Genomic DNA, 16,473 nt, shown 5'->3' with positions numbered 1-16,473 from the left:
CCTGATGGGGTTAGGCCAATCTGCAGCGAAAAATCCAAGAGTGGGGGCACCTGGCTGGCTCAGTCAGTGGAGCATGTGACTCTTGATCTCAGGGTCATGAGTTTAAGCCCCACATTGGGTGTGGAGATTACCTTAAAAAAAAAATCAAGAGTGGAAGATGATGTAGCTGGGGTATTTATTCCCCTCGTCTCTTTGCTAGAGGTCCCCTTAGGCTTGTTGCTTCCTTGACCAAAGTCATATCTTCTCTCAAGGTTGTCCTCCTTTTATCATTCTTTCCCTCTGAATTCCAGAAATTGCTCCCTCTTATCTATGTGGCCTAGGGACATTAACAACCCCAGCTGTTGCTAGTCCTGGGATACTACACTAGTCTTTGTGCTTTCCCAACACCTTTTCCACATGTTTGGAAATAGTCTCTTTATTAAACACTTCTTGAATACCCTAATTTGAAAGTGCCATCTGTTTCCTCCTGGGATCCTGATTGATATACCTTTACATACTTATATAGAGAAAATCTACCCCCCCCACTCCTCTGGATTAACGATTACTAATAGTTTAGTGTATCTCCTTCTAAACACAGAACACACAAGTGAGATATATAACACCAAAAACATGCAGATAAAATGAAAATAATATTTTTAAAATGAGAACTTTTTTTGAAAAAGTGAACATTTCTGGTTACTAGTGACCTCACCTCATTTTTCAAACTCTACCTTTCTTAGTCCCTATAACCTTTCCCTTAATCTTTTTGATGACTCTACCTCTATCTCCCCTTATCGGCTCATCTTGTTAAATTTAAGTAAGCAGGTTCTGTGCATAGCTCTCCTCTCTCACCACCCTCTCTCTCTCTCTTTTTGAGGCCTTATTCCCTTGTGAAGTTTCAATTATCAGTACAGTGCAAATGATACCAAAATCTCTGTCTCTAGCTCTGACCTCTCTCCCAAGTTCCTCCATTTCATGACTCACCGATGGCTGTCCCCAACCTGAACATACTAAGAGCAATTCAAATACAAAAAGTTAAAAACCAAATGCATGTCTTTCCCACTAACCCTGTTCCTCCATCTGATTTTCCTCTTTCTATCTAATACCACCAATCTCCTTATCTTCCCTGCTTAAAATTTTGGTGCCATACTTGATTCCCTTTGATTGCTTTCCATCTCACTCCTACTTAGGACAAATTTTAGCAGTTCCTATAGCTACAGTATTCATCTAGTATGCACTGCTTCTTTTAGTTACCAACAGCCAAAATCTAATAAGTGATACTCCTATCCTGGTGTCTCACTTCATCCTCCCAACTCAGCTCGCCCACATACCTCATCACCCAACAGATTGATAGTCTAATCTTTGGGAAAAAAACACATCATTTCTATTTTCTGAATTTGAAGGTAACTGCCCAGGGGCGCCTGGGTGGCTCAGTTGGTTAAGCAACAGACCCTTGATCTTGGCTCAGGTCTTGATCTCAGGGTTGTGGATTCAAGCCCCACATTGGGTTCCATGCTGGGTGTGGAGCCTGCTTAAAAAAATAAAATTAAATTAAATTAAAAATAACTGCCCAGATTCCCTGAATTTAAGTCTAAACTTCATGTTTTGTATCCAAATGCCTCTACTATCTGACCTTACCCTACTCAAGCCTTCATTCCAATACTTCTGTCATGCTCCAGTCATGGAGCCCGAGCATGTGTCATTTTCTCTGCTTATAAAGTCTTCCTCACATCTCTGCTACTTTAAATTCTTCAAGGTCCAGTTCAAACCCTACTTCCCTAATGTGCCTCCCTTGAGACATTAATCATAGTCAGCCTTACATTATATTTTATGTGTGCTGTCATCTTGTTCACCAGATTAAAAGTTCCCTGGGAGGCAGGGACTTTTTCTTACTCATTTTTGTTTCCCTCACAGCATCTATGCAACCCCTTTCACAAAACTGGTTGTCAATAAATACACATTGAATAAATTAATCAGTGAAAAGAAAATCAGAAAGAAAGAACCAAGTTTTCTTTCCCTTAGTGAAGATTTAGAAACCATTTGCTTTTTGGGTTTGTTTTTATAGGTTTTTTTTTCTTTTTAAATGCATGCACACCTATATTCTGTAACAGTTTTTTTTTTTTTTAATTTTAGGCTTATAAAAATGATTATAAATCCTGCAAACTACATACAGGAGATGTAGTCCAGTACAAGGTATGATGGATCACAGCATGACCCATAACTGTGCTATGATCTCTATTCAAAAGTGTTACTTTGGCACTTTCATTAGAGAAAGAGTAAAATACAAACTCTCATTTTATTGGGTCTTTACTGAGGTACTCCTTGTGGTTACTTCCTTTTTTTTTTAAAAGAGTTTATTTATTTATTTGACAGAGAGAGACACAGCGAGAGAGGAACACAAGCAGGGGGAGGGGGAGAGGGAGAAGCAGGCTTCCCGCTGAGCAGGGAGCCCGATGTGGGGCTCGATCCCAGGACCCTGGGATCATGACCTGAGCTGAAGGCAGACACTTAACGACTGAGCCACCCAGGTGCCCCCAGTTTTACTTTTAATTCCCTCTTTTGTTTACTTTGTTGTTCTTTTTTTTTAAGATTATTTATTTATTTATTTATTTGAGAGAGAAAGAGAGAGGGCATGAGAGGGGGGAGGGTCAGAGGGAGAAGCAGATTCCCCACCCAGCAGGGAGCCCGATGCGGGACTCGATCCCGGGACTCCAGGATCATGACCTGAGCCGAAGGCAGACGCTTAACAACTGAGCCACCCAGGTGCCCCTGGTTACTTCCTTTTTAGCAACACTAATGTCTAAATCTGTTTGAGTGGAATTATCTTAATTGTATTTTTGTAGAAAATCATGCAAACAAAAAATAAATATGGTGCATCTGGCTGTTAGAAGTCGAATGTATTGAGTGACCAGCTTATCTTAAAGGCTAAACTATGAAGTATTGTAGTGTATAAAATAAAAACAACTTATGGTTTCAAAAGGGGAGTGATGCAGGTGGCTGATTAGATCTGTTTACTACTTCGGTGTGAAGAAAAGATTGAACATTTTCCTTCCTTCATTTCTTCCTTCCATCCTTCCTTCTAAATGTAACCGATGTGCCCCATTATGGTAGGCACTGGGGCTATCGAGTAGGGTAACAACATGAACCTTTCTTTAAAGGAGAGACAGAATTACAAACAAATCATGGGAAGATAATTTAAATGTAAAGTTTGTGCCAGGCATAGCAGTAGCATAAAAATGATTGTTACAAATAGTTTTATCCTTGAGAGCCTTTGCTAATCTAGTTTTCTGTACCTTACTATAAAATATCACCCACCGGACAAAACCAGGAAAAAAAGATTATAAGACTTCAGTATTTGAATAATTTATAATGGCTGCATTGCTTAAAAACCTCAATTCATTTTGGCAACATGACGAGATCACTGGTCTCAAAGTTGAAGAAAAAGCAGACAGCATTGAAGGGCCTGAAAAGAGCATACAATTGTTAAGTATTTAAAAGTGGGCACTCGTCATTATTTTACATAGTCAGGAGGGAAATGCATGTTTACTTCAGTTTTGAACAGCATAGTTACCTACCTTAGATTTCTCATTTCTGCACCAAAAAGTCATTTTAATTTCAAGCAAAGCCACAAAGCATTATTTCTCAAAATACATATGTAGTTGATTGTTTATTTACTTGGCTTTCTCCTCACTAGACCATGAGCCTCTTCGACGACAAGGACTATTTCCTATTCATCTTTACATCTACTGCCTAAGCACAATTCCTGGCACAGAGCAGACAGTATTTGTTAGATGAAAAATGTAACTACAGTCCGTTAGAACTTTACCAGCTCTCAATATTCAAGCTTTCTAATGCTCACCATTTGCATCTTTTCTTAACCTTGTTCGACTAATAAAAACGAGGTGGGTGGGGAGAGGATTTTCAAACAGCCTAGTGTATAGTATATCCATGTTTCAACACAGCAAAGCTTCAAGACTCTAGGGAAGTTTAATTATCAAAAAAAAAAAAGAAAGAAAGAAAGAAACTTTTATTTATATTTCAACTCAGAATTGCACACTTCCTGAAAATGTTCCTCTTGTTGGATGTCTGTGGACTGCCGTGAGCAAATAGAAACTGCAGACATGGCCCTAAACTCCACTTAAAATGACTGTATTTATTATTTTTATTTTTATCCTCATTCTTGCCATTGTTGCTGTGAATGGCTTGGAACATGCAAAATATGCTAAGCAAGAAACACAGCCCATACCTGAAGAGTTAGCAGTTGAAAGGCACAAAGAGGTACAATGGATTTAAAAGCCTCTTGAAGAACAGCCTTTTGCTGCAGAGATGCCAGGCCAGACAGTATGTGGCAGGAAAAGAGTTGGGGAAACTGCTTTAAAAACCTATTAACTAGGAATGTGAAAAAGCAGGGAACAATTGGGAAAGGAAGGAGGTGCTCACTGCTTAAAAGGCTTTTAAACGTGACCATATTTTTGTTGGCTTTTTGCCTGCAACCTAAAATGAGGATGGTGTACTGAACGGCTAGCTGGCTGTTGAAGGTGGAATGAATGGGAGCCAGGCTAGGAAGTCAAGGCTGAATTTTGAGATGTCACTCTGGCCTGCTGCATGCAGCTGTTGAGACAACTCTCAGCAATGATTAGTGAAGTCAACACAAAATTCAGTCAGCCTGCTCAATCACCCTTTCATTCTGGTGTTTTTCTTGATCCCATAAATATTTGCCTATGTGGTCTTTGCTGCAGCTATTAAGGAGTTAATAAATTAGCCAGCCAACAGGCAGGAATCAAGAAAAGCCACAGAACTTAGAATTGAACAGCTGACAGCAGATTCTGCAGGTGCAAGATGAGAATCAGCTCTGCATTTTCTCTGTAGCACAATTTTCTCTGTCTGGGCTGTGGCCTGATTTTCTGGTCCCTTCAGGACAAGCTGAGTTATAAGAGAGAATTCCAGAGGGTCTTGCTCTATGATCCTCTGAACTCTAACCTTCTTTAAAAGGGAAGCAATCTCCTTCTGTGTTTAGACCGATAATATTACATATTGGCGGTGGCCTTGTAAGATTTTAGTTTCATGTTAGGAAAGAAAAATACTCTAGATGCCATCCTACTTGAATAAGAAATGGCGGATTACACTGCACAGCACAATGAATCAGCCTCCTACAATTGGGTGTCAAGGGGCGAGCCCGCATACGTGTGTGTGTGTGTGTGAGTGTGTGTCTCAGGAAAGTGGATCACTACTTGCCTTGAATATGTAAGTACCACAGCAGATAGTAAGGTCCTAACAGAGTAGGGGAAAGAAGAGAAATGAACTGCAGTAAAGTGTATATTTCCAATAAACTAGTTTATCACATTATTCTATCACTCCATTTGCTGATAATGGACATTCAAGACTAAACTCCACATTGTGGCAGTTCTCCCAAATCTTTTTGACTCATAGGGATAAAAATACTAATTATATGATACTTGAAAGTGTTCACTATGATCTTGTGATGAACAAAATAGTCCAGTGTTTCTTCTCTAAAGGGCTTTGGGTTCCTGCAAGTGGGATAGTGACTGAGTTGATTGTTAACAGGAAAATTAATTTTATTTTTCTTTACATTGGTGACTGTGACCTACACATCCAAGCCCTTTTGACCAAACTCTTTTATGATATATATATATTTGGAATAAGGATAGAAAAACTCAGATCCGAGACATTTTTTCTAGATAGACTCTGAGAAAGACAGATAAATGCCTTCAGTTATTGACAGTCAAAATGGAAGTTAGTGCCTACTATTAACTCATTTTGGATCTTTTTTCCTCTAAGACCTGCTTTACATCCCTAAAATCCTACGCTTCCAATTTCTCTTTCTAAAATAGAAGATCCTATGATTTAGAACATAAAAGATTAGCTACCTTCAGAAACACTGGCCTTAAGAGAGCACTGCAAAAGTTTCCCCAATCCAGAAATATCTTTTCAGACTTTGGGGGCGGGGGGTCTATAATTCTACCATTAGAGATTTGAATATTTAGAGTAAGTCTTTGTCCCTTAATGACAAATTCACTTTCAAAACACAGTAACATTGGGGCGCCTGGGTGGCTCAGTCGTTGGGCGTCTGCCTTCGGCTCAGGTCATGATCCCAGGGTCCTGGGATCGAGCCCCACATCGGGCTCCCCGCTCCAAGGGAAGCCTGCTTCTTCCTCTCCCACTCCCCCTGCTTGTGTTCCCTCTCTCACTGTGTCTCTCTCTGTCAAATAAATAAATAAAATCTTTTAAAAAAATGTTTAAAGAAAAACAACAACAACAAAAAAACACAGTAACATTAAATAAACATAAAGATCCAAAAATATGTGTACAACAAATATAATGTTTAAGTATTTATGAGCCAAAGATTAGAAAGGAATGTAGAAAATTTAAGTTAGTTATTATGGTGTTAGAGTAGTAGTATTATAAATACATTTTTCTTTTAAATTTCCCTTTCACGTGCTTATAACAAACATCAATAAGGAAAACGAAATATCAGTTTTAAGGACTAATACAGCTTGACCACTGTATCTCTCTAGCTAGGAACTTAAAAAATAAATACATAAAATTTAAAAATAAAAAATATAAATACTCTCAGTGAGCACACACTAGATTTAGGAAGAAAAACATAACACTCAGCAAATATTCATTTACAAGTTAATGTATATTTATCATGAGGAAGACACTTTGTTGGGCAATACAGGGGATACAAAAATGACCAAGATGTGTGCCCCACCTCCCTTCAAAGAGCTTTTGGCATAGAGCTGGTAACTTTGATGAAAGAACACATTATTATTATCAGTCATTAGTACATTACGGTGAATCCATTTATTAGCCATTTGTTTCAGATTTTGAAAAGCAAAAAATGGAGCAATCCTGGGACACTACCTAGGGAACATCAGCCTGGATTAAGATACTTAATGAAGGAAGATGAGGGCAGTGGGCAAAGCGGGGAGAGGCCCGAGCACAATAGAGGGACGAAGATGAGAGCATGCTAACTGCAAACTGTGTCTCTTCCAGGGGGTTGATCAGAGCTAGCTCGGCCTTCTAGGAAATGATTTTCAACATAGGAAATGGACCCTAACAAAGTATTATTCCTATCAATCAAGGTGTGCAGGTAATCAAAGAGGGATATTTATACACAAATCTGCCTTTATATTCACAATATAAACTTTGAAATAGTATGTCTCTCCTTATAAATCACCACTGTAGTGAAGACTGTTAGTCTCATCACTTTTGAAGCTGATATTGCAGATATCCTTGTGCTATTATTCTGTTCCAAACATTTAAATCCAGATGGAAAAACTAATGCCCCTAAGGAGTCAAATTCATCATTAAAAATATTTTTCAAGGTGTTTGGGAAGTGGATTACTTTCTCTTTTTTTCCCCCTTTTCTAGATGTCAAAATACATTGTTTTCCCCTCACTGGTAAGGAAATATGGCATTGAGAAATCTCAAATGAACCCACTTTAACAGACTTCAGAACCATAGTACTGAGCTATTATTTTTAAATGTTTCTCTTTCCAAGACCCATTTCTTAACAGCTGATCACTCTCATTAGGAAGTACTAACACTCACAGGCCCTTAATTGTTATTTGGTCCCTAATACTCCATTTGGTAATCAATATCCTCTTTTGCTCCTCCCTCTAGTCCCCACAGCCTTATTCTCTGTCACTGTCTATCACGTTTTTCTCTTTCTTTAGTCCCTTTCATTTTTAATCCTTCCTTTTGAGCCAACTTGTCTGCCTTTTATATCCATTTTATATCCATATTTACTTCCTCCTTCTCTTTCTCATCCAACTCTTTCTAAACCTTTAGATTATGAATACTGACATTTGTGACTCAATTTTTTTTTTTTTTTTTTTTTGCCATGGTGACCTCCCGGTAATAAAATCTCCCTTCTCCGCAAGATTGTCCTAAGAAAGCATAATTTTAAGCATCCACAACTATTGCCCAAATAGAGATTCACTTCATTTGATTCTTCATGTGCTAAATCAAATGTGTTCAAGAATATGATTTCCTGGGACACCTGGGTGGCTCAGTCAGTTAAGCATCTGCCTTTGGCTCAGGTTGTGGTCTCGGGGTCCTGGGTTCGAGTCCCACATCAGGCTCCTTGCTCGGGAGCCTGCTTCTCCCTCTGCCTGCCCACCTACCCCCTGCTTGTGCGCTCTCTCTCGCTCTCTCTCTCTCTGACAAGTAAAAAAAATCTTTAAAAAAAAAAGAATATGATTTCCTACTCCTATTCTCATGCAGTATTTTTGTGTGCATCCCCTTTATTATACCTTTCTGTTGCAATGTGGAACTTTAGCTTTCTGTGGTCTAGTCTAAACTGTACAAGGGACAGTGATAATGACCTTCTGACCCTACAGTTCTTCCTGGCTATGGGTAGAATTGATAGCAGTTTTTCAATTTCTCCCTTGTCTTTGCTTGAACATACTGGAATTACAACCTCTGACAAAGGTAACATCCCTTTTGTAGTGGAAACAAAAGGAGTGTGTAATGAATTGGTTAAGATTACATTGCATGTTTAGATGATGAAATCCAACTGGAGCTCAATTCCTTTATTTCCTCTAGCTGGGCCTGGTCTTTCAATAAGACATTATTGACTGGCATCTTCCTCAGAACAGGTGCTTTGGAATATAGTCTTGCTGCTTCGAGTTCTTTAAACTGAAAAACAACTATAGGATAGGTCAAGGGAATCAGATATGAGACAATAATGCCCAGTATCTTAGGATGAGCACTGTAGATGGTCCATAACCAGGTGGCAGTAAAATAATGAAGGATCCTTGGGTTTATATGATGTGCTGACCCTTTTCAAATTAACTTTAGATGGCAGGATGTGAATTACAGTTTTATATGCCATTTCTCTGCAAATTTCTAGGACTGAGAAGAGCAAGGAGAGAAGAGGAAGACAAATTTTTATGATTCATTACTACAGACTTTGCGGTACTGACATTATAAAATGAATTTTTAATCTTTATGAATATGGAATCAGTTAATGCCACAATTGTGGGGTATTAATAAATTTTATATTTTTATCACAAAACATCATCTTTGGTTGCTCTGAATCGCAAATTACTGGCCTCTTTCTACCTTTCCTCTTACTTTACTTGTACTTTTGCCTTTACTTAAAAAAAAAAATCACTTAGAATTTTTGCTTAGTAAAATACCAATATTGGCTGCAGAAAATATTTAACATGTGTGTTTTCAAAGAATTATCAGATTGTTTATTCATCTTTGAGAGAAAAATGATTCTATTCATCTCAATTATTTTTGCCAAGGACTGTAACACTAATTTTACTCTTTCTAAAAATTAAAATAGCGAACAGTTTATATAAGGTGTTGATAATTACCTATATTATTGTACTGCTGTGACAGATGTTGGCAAAAAAGCCTAAAATGCCTACAGCTGTGCACTCCATGACATCTAGTTTATACTCAGACAGAAGGCTAACAGATGTTCTGAACTGTCACTTTGCCTAAATGTTTTTTTAAAGTCTAAGGACCTGCTTTATAATTCACCAGGGTCTGGTTTGGTTTCATAGAGGTCCTCAGAATTCCCATCTGTGACAATTAATGTTAAAGACATTGATAAATCAACCCTTGTGTTTTCCCTCTTCTTTAACAAACAGGCATCAGTTTATATATGGATTGTGCATTGTAAAAGCTGTTTTTATATACATCCTAGTTGTGAAATTCTCTTCTTAAACATAGATAGAATTGGGTTGCCAGAAGTCATGAAGATTTGCTTTGAGCATATGGAAAGTGAGTTTATTTTGTGTAAATGGAAAGAGCAAAGAAAAATCATCCATTCTTTTCTTTTTGCTAAATTGTATGCACCTTGGAAGTAAATGTTAACAATTTCTAATGAGTTATATTTTTCTAATGCATAAAAAGTGTTATTTTTATTTTAGCTATTTTTATTTAGCCTTTTAATAACTCTGCTCATAACAATAGCTATTAATTGTGTGGCCTATTAGAATGATGGAAGAACAAAATAAATGGCATTCACATAGCATACAGCACATCTTTTCCTACTTGACACCCTAATACTTCCTCTTCCCAAACATACCTTCAGATCCTTCATACAGAATTACTGCCCCGTGCAAAGGCCATCAATGCCTTATTTGCTATTGCTCTTAATTTTAACAAGCTGGATTCCTGTAGTACACTTGCTTAATAGTTTAAACATTCTGTTAACAATCGGGTGTTTGGCCTATCCTGTTTCTCCTCCTTCTGTATAGAAATATAACTCCAAATAGTACATCTTTCTGGGTTTGTTTCTAAATTAGTCCCCACACTTAATTATGAGGATGAGAGGGATGCCTTATTCCTCTTTGTTATAGGCTAAGCTCTCAGTAATCCCAAACAAAAGAGCCAGTTCTGGAAGATATAGGATTTGCTAGCAGGATTATGGTCTCATAGATAATGATGTGCAGTCAGCAGAAGCGAAGCTTTATTTTAATTCAAATAAGCTAGTAAACAAACCACTGACAAGTCTGCTGGTGAGAGTAACTGGCTGCTCTTGCCACATTGGCAGCTAAATTACAGAAAATCTATTATACCCTGTTCACCATATGTTTAATTTAATACAAGATACAAATTAAACTATCCACAGTGCCTATTAAAATAACAATACTTTTTTTATATTTGAATGTCTTAAAAATAATTTCTACTGACCTTTTAAAGGGTGGTTTTGATATAGGTGATTATCTGGAGGGGAAAGGTAGTTACTAGAAGGCAAAAAATTTAATTGCCTTTCTGAGAAAATAAAAATATAAATGTTCCCTGGTTTGCGGTTGTTAATAAGGTTAATTAGCAGTCATGTGTTCCATTATTACTATATTTCCCTCCCACCCTTTTGGTTGCTGAGGCTGGGGTTTTAAGAGTGATACTTAGTTTGACCTATATGAGTCTGTCCTCATGAAATCATTACCTTACTCAAGCCAGCCTATGGGTAGCCTTAAACCTGATGCCAGCTGAGATGTAGCTTCAGAAAATTGAGTTTACACTCTTGGTCCAACTTGAGTATGGCACAGAAAAAGACCTAGACTTTTATAACCCCTGCCTCAAGTCAATCTCTTCATAGCCAAAAGATCCTAAGGAGAGCCAGAATTAAGAGGCTGCCATCCAGAGAAGGGAAAGAAGAAAAAGACAAGACCACACACTATTCACAACCAATTTCCTACTGTACCCACAACAGTCAGTAACCCAATGATGCTTGCTGGAGTCCATTTGGACTCAGTCCACCAGATTCTAAAGACTGGCCTGGGTTTTAGAATTATAGACTTAGATTTGAAACCCAGATCTACTATTTCCCAGCTGTGTAACCATAGATATTTAACCCAGCTGGATCTTCCCTTACTCTGTTAAAAAAAAAAAAAAATGCGGGGGAAGGAGGTAATAGTTCCAATCTTATAGGATTATTATGAGAATCAGATAAGACAAAATATCTGATAAATAATAGATGCTCACTAACGGTTAGTTCCTTTCCTCTCTTTACCCTCAAGCAAATAGAATGTTGCTCTTTTCTTCAAGGGTGAAGGGAGAATGATAGGAGAAGGGCTTGGAAGGAGAGGTGTAAATAGAAATTCTGCCCAAAATCATTTTCCTGGGATCATTAACTCCCTTCCACAGTCAAAACCCTAAGTGCTATGCTCCTTTTCTCCCAAAATTCATCGCAATATTTACTCTAAGAATATACCATAGGCCACCCAGACCAACTGCCTATTCTTGGGCCTCTGAAATAGAGGAACAAAGAATAATCACCACACTTTGGGATACTTTTTCAAACTTTTATATACATGCAGCTTTTGCCCTGGGTCTGCAAGTGTGCTTATGGGGCTACCCTATGTGAATTTTGGTTCAAATATAAGCCTATCAAATCCAAAGGTGTACTGGTAGTTACAATATTGCATAAGGTGTACATTTGGAAAATATCCCCAGTTTAGGTTATTCTTGAAGTCCAGCAAATGACACTATTTTATCCAAAATGCAAGTTAATTTATCTTAGGTTGATGCAAGAAACAATTTCAGGAGTATGGTACTGGTAAAGATATGCCAGAGAGACAAAAGCAAAGATCCCATGGTCCCTTCCCCTTACTCCATTACCCTGTTACTCAGAGGCTGAGAGCCTAGAGACAAAAATTTCCATTTATTGAAACTCTGAATTATTGGTAAAGTAAGAAATTGGGGGGGGGAAGGTCACAAAATGCGTGGTATATTTTAAATATTTAACATTTTAAAATTAATATTGTTAACATAAACACAAAACGTGATTGCTTGTATAACTTCATTTCACATATAACAAGAATTTTTATTTTTTTTAATGTTATTCATTTTTTTTCAGTAATCGCGACACCCAACGTGGGGCTAGAACCCATGACCCCCGAGATCAAGAGTCTCACGCTCTTCCCATTGAGCCAAGCACCCCTCTAACGAGCAAATTTAAAAGACGTTATTGATGAATGCACCCCATAGGCCTTTCTACTCGCTCCTCCAACATTCCTCTTAGTTATAAAAGCACACCTCTTTCTAGACCCCAGTGTCTGTCTTAGCATGAAACAAAGGCTGAGGGAACCTGAGGGAGTTCAGAAGTTTTCCCGCGGGGAGGAAGGAAGACCCTGCTGAGTGGCCACTAGGAAAGCAGGCCACCTTGGAGCCCGCACTCCCACCTTTGCCACCTGGGTTTTCCAGGTCGGGCTGGCGGGCCTGGGGGCCGCCCTCCTCCGAAAGGGCGCGTCTGCGCCGCTGCCGGGTTGGCGCGAGCTTGGTTCCCGACTTTCCGTCCCCGGGGCCCCGAGGTGACCAATGTCCAGGCCTCGGGGAGATGCACGCCTCCCAACGCTCCCAGGACTCTCCGGAGCTCGCGTTTCCACGCGCGACGCACTAGAGAACAAACCACAGTGGCCCCGCTGTGCGCTCCCGCGGAGGAACAGCGATTGCCAACGTCCCTTAGACCTTTGAGCCTCGCGTCCGGGGGGCCTTGCCCGCCCACCCGCCGGCCCGCGAGGCCCGGGGGGAAGGGCGGCCTGGAAAGCCCGGGCCTGCAGGCGGCCGCAAGGACCCAGGCTTCCACTCGCTCGGCCGGCGCCGCCCGTCCGTCGGTGAAGGGGCCTTAACCTTCCCTCTCCGGGCCGGGCCGGGTGATGCAGGCCTCGCGCGCCCGGAACAGAGCCGCGCGGAAACCCTGGGCGGAGAGCGCGGGAAATGGGGCGGCGCGCGAGGGCCTGCGGGCCGATGGGGGCGCGGCGCCTCCCGGGCTCAGGGGAACCCGCGGCGGCCCGCCGGCCGAGCCTCCGCTTACCAACGCGAGCGAAAGAGGTCAAGGCGGACCCACCCCGCAGGGCCCAGAAAAACGAGAAGGTCCGCGGGGTCTGAGAAGGCTCCTTCGTACCCCCCCAGCCCCAGGTGCCCCTCGGGTTTCCCTGACCACGGAAAGGACCGATGGGGGTGGGGGTGGGGGGACAGAAGGGCGAGGCTCCGACTAGAAGCTTGTTCCAGAGGCTCTGAAAAATAAGGCTTCCAGTCCTTGATACGCGCGCTCGCTCTCTTGGGTTAGAGCTTAGAATCTGCAGAGCTGGCATCGAACCACGTCCTTCCCCGGGTCGTGTCCGGCAGAGACGTCTGCCTGGCGGCGCGGCCCATTTTGCACTGTGCGTCAAGTGGCGGCGCAAGTGAATAATGGCATCGAGGTGGGCGAGTTGAGAGGAGCAACACGTTCCTAGTCCCGTGGTATATTTAATAGCACTCGCCGTTACACGCCTGCACAGATGGGGGAAGCAGCCGCCCGCTCCGACCTGGCGCGGCCGCTCCTGTGGAGCCCCGCTGGCGGGTGCAGGGGAGAAACTGCTGGCCCGCCGTCCGCCCCGCGCCACCGGGCCCCGGGAGAGCCCGCGCCAGGCCGGCAGGCCGAGACCGCAGAGCCCGAGCCAGGCCGAGGGTCCGGGGCGGGGCGGGGCGGGGGAGCCGTCCCGGTCCGACTGACTTCCACGTGCGAGAGGGTAGAGCGGCCAGTTAGTGGATGACTGATTGCTTGGGGAGAAGGAAGCTGTAGCTTGCACGGTAGCTGGTGGCTAACGCATGACACTATGCCATCTCTGTGAAAGTCGTGATGTGTATGGCCATTGGGTCGCTGGAACATCTAGACCCTGATCGTGCGTACAGGGTTTCCTTACAAGCAGCACTCGCCAATTTAAAACCAGGTCCCGGTTGCCCCTCTTGCTAATCCTCTCTGCCATTAGTTCGCATAAATCCTCCTTTTTGTGCCCTTTCTACCTTTCCTTTCCCTTTCTCTTTCCCTTCCATCTTTCCTTCCTCCCGCCCTCCCTCCCTTCCATCCTTCCTCAATCTGAGTCGTTCGTGCTGAATGCCACTCACTCACCGGCATCCCAGTCTAGGAGTCTGGGGTAAAACCCCACATCTCCCCAGGACAGCTTCGGGCTTGTAGAATTGGGGAGCGCGGCTTTGGCCCCAAAGCACGTCTCAGTAGTAAAGTTTCCAATTCAGAGCCACCTATAAACGCCCATAACTCAGTTCACACGGACTCCCCAATCTCATTAGAAAGCCGTTTCCACAACTTAGAATCGTTTTGGTAGTGTGTGTTTGCTCTAAGAAAAGGAGCTGACCGGTCAGCTTAGTTTCTGGATACAGAAAGTTTATTTTAAAAGCAGTTTTCCATTTGCAGAGGCCTCGTTCTGGATTCCTTCACCTACCAAGACAGTTTGTCCCTTTGGCCCTTCACCTTAACACATTACACTTTTTTTTTTTTTTTTTAGTTCAAGGCTGAGGCTTCCCCCATGTCAGATAGAATGTCACTGCATTCCAGCAAGGGGACTTGCCTACAAAACGATCTTCCTGATCCTTCGCAAGAAAATGAGGTCATTTGAGAGAGTTTAAACTTCCTTATGGCTGGGATTGAATGGATTTAACTGATAAAATGTGTGAGGTTTATTCACCTTTAGCCACCTTAGGCTACTCACTGATGCCTTCCTGTCTTACAGACTTAGATTCGGGCCCCAAGCCCCTCCCTCAGTGGAAAGAGGACAGCAATTCCAATTCTTCTTTTAGTTCATTAAAAAAAAAAAAAAGAAAGAAAAAAGAAACATAGCTTTATATCAGATTGGGGCATCTTTTATAAGTTTTGATGTTCAGAAAAAACTATGACAAGGGAAGCAGGAAGAGATCATTCCAGGTTATTTCAGTGGATTACTTTTTTAGGGCAAAGTTATGAACACTGGATTAAATATTTACATTTGCCGTCTCCCACTCCTTTAGTTGGAAGAAGTGTTTCTACTATTGACTTTCAGTTTTGCATAATGCTCCCTACCTTTCATTCGGTGCCAGAAGTCACAGGTACACACTCCTTAGCCTGTTCTATTAAAGGTGGCTCTTGATTTACACTCTTCATTTCCCCTCCCCAACACACTGACCTTACTTATACAAACACACTTTTCTTGATTTAGAGAGTGTTGGGGTGTGCATAACTTTTTTAGTATTGCCCTTTCATTCTTCTCAAACTCATATTAAGGTGTTTGCCCTGACATATAAAATGAATTACTGAGGAACAACCATGTGAACATTTGTTTAATTTTCTGCCCCCCTTTCTTTTGCGTTTGTTTTTCAAGTTTCATAGGGAAGGCTGTTAACAGGTGTCTAAGTAATAGTCCCCCAAGAATCCCTTATTAGATGACTTCAAGACCAGATGTAAACCAATAACATTATTGTTTCCAGGAGGGAAAGTAAAAGCAAAGGTCGTTTTGTCAAGGGATTCATTTGAGCGTTTATCTTTCTTTTATTTTGACTGGCTTGTGGGAAGAAAAGGAAGACTAAATGGGGCGAAGGGCAGAGAAAGAGAACCCAATGAAAACTTGTTTTTATGATTAAAGCCATTTTCCCAGACTATTGTCTTGCTACAAGTGACAACACACAGAGCCCAAGTCATGAAAGTGGATTACTATCACTCTGGGCTATTGGAGGCCTGGAGAGCCCTGACGTTAATTCCTATAGAAAGGTAGACACACCTAGCCATCTCCCCCTGCAGCGCCCTCATTGCCTAAGGGTTTGAGGCTCTCTCAAAGTTGATACTGACCTCAGCTAGGTCTACGTGGCAGGGCTTGCCCGCCTAGGAGAGGCAGAGGCTCCGCATGGAACCGGGGAGGAAGCAGGGTGGCTGTAAGAACAAGCCTGAGGGGATGGGGCGCTGTAACAGGCGGGCTGTGGCCACCAGTCCCCTGGCAGGATAGCAATCAATGAGTCAAAGCTAGCTAACAGTGAATGAAAGAGAGCCAAGAATGGGACCCTTTGGGTGCTAGAGACTAGCCTTTAGCTTGTTCCACTCCTCCCCCTGGGCTCCCATCCTAGGTTTTCAGGGTTGGAGATCTAGCCAGAGGAGAAGGCAAGCATGGTAAGAAAACATGCCTAGCCCCCCGTCCAACATGCACGCAGGGGTGGGAGCTTGCAGAGATCAGGAGAGATACCTCAAGTACTCAGTAATCT

At 41.8% G+C, this 16,473-nt stretch overlaps 1 long non-coding RNA gene across 1 annotated transcript in view; it reads left to right on the top strand.

Moving 5' to 3' along the window:
* The window catches only part of LOC129045373 (uncharacterized), a 716,354-nt gene that overhangs the window by 657,936 nt on the left and 41,945 nt on the right, over positions 1–16,473 (top strand). The window lies entirely within an intron of this gene.

Source organism: Mirounga angustirostris, unplaced genomic scaffold, assembly GCF_029215605.1.
Source record: "Mirounga angustirostris isolate CCGP_5_RB_7025 unplaced genomic scaffold, mMirAng1.0.hap1 SCAF_1, whole genome shotgun sequence".
Lineage (NCBI taxonomy): Eukaryota > Metazoa > Chordata > Mammalia > Carnivora > Phocidae > Mirounga > Mirounga angustirostris.
Note: the sequence above shows the minus strand (reverse complement) of the source record. Positions and strands in the feature narration are given on the sequence as shown.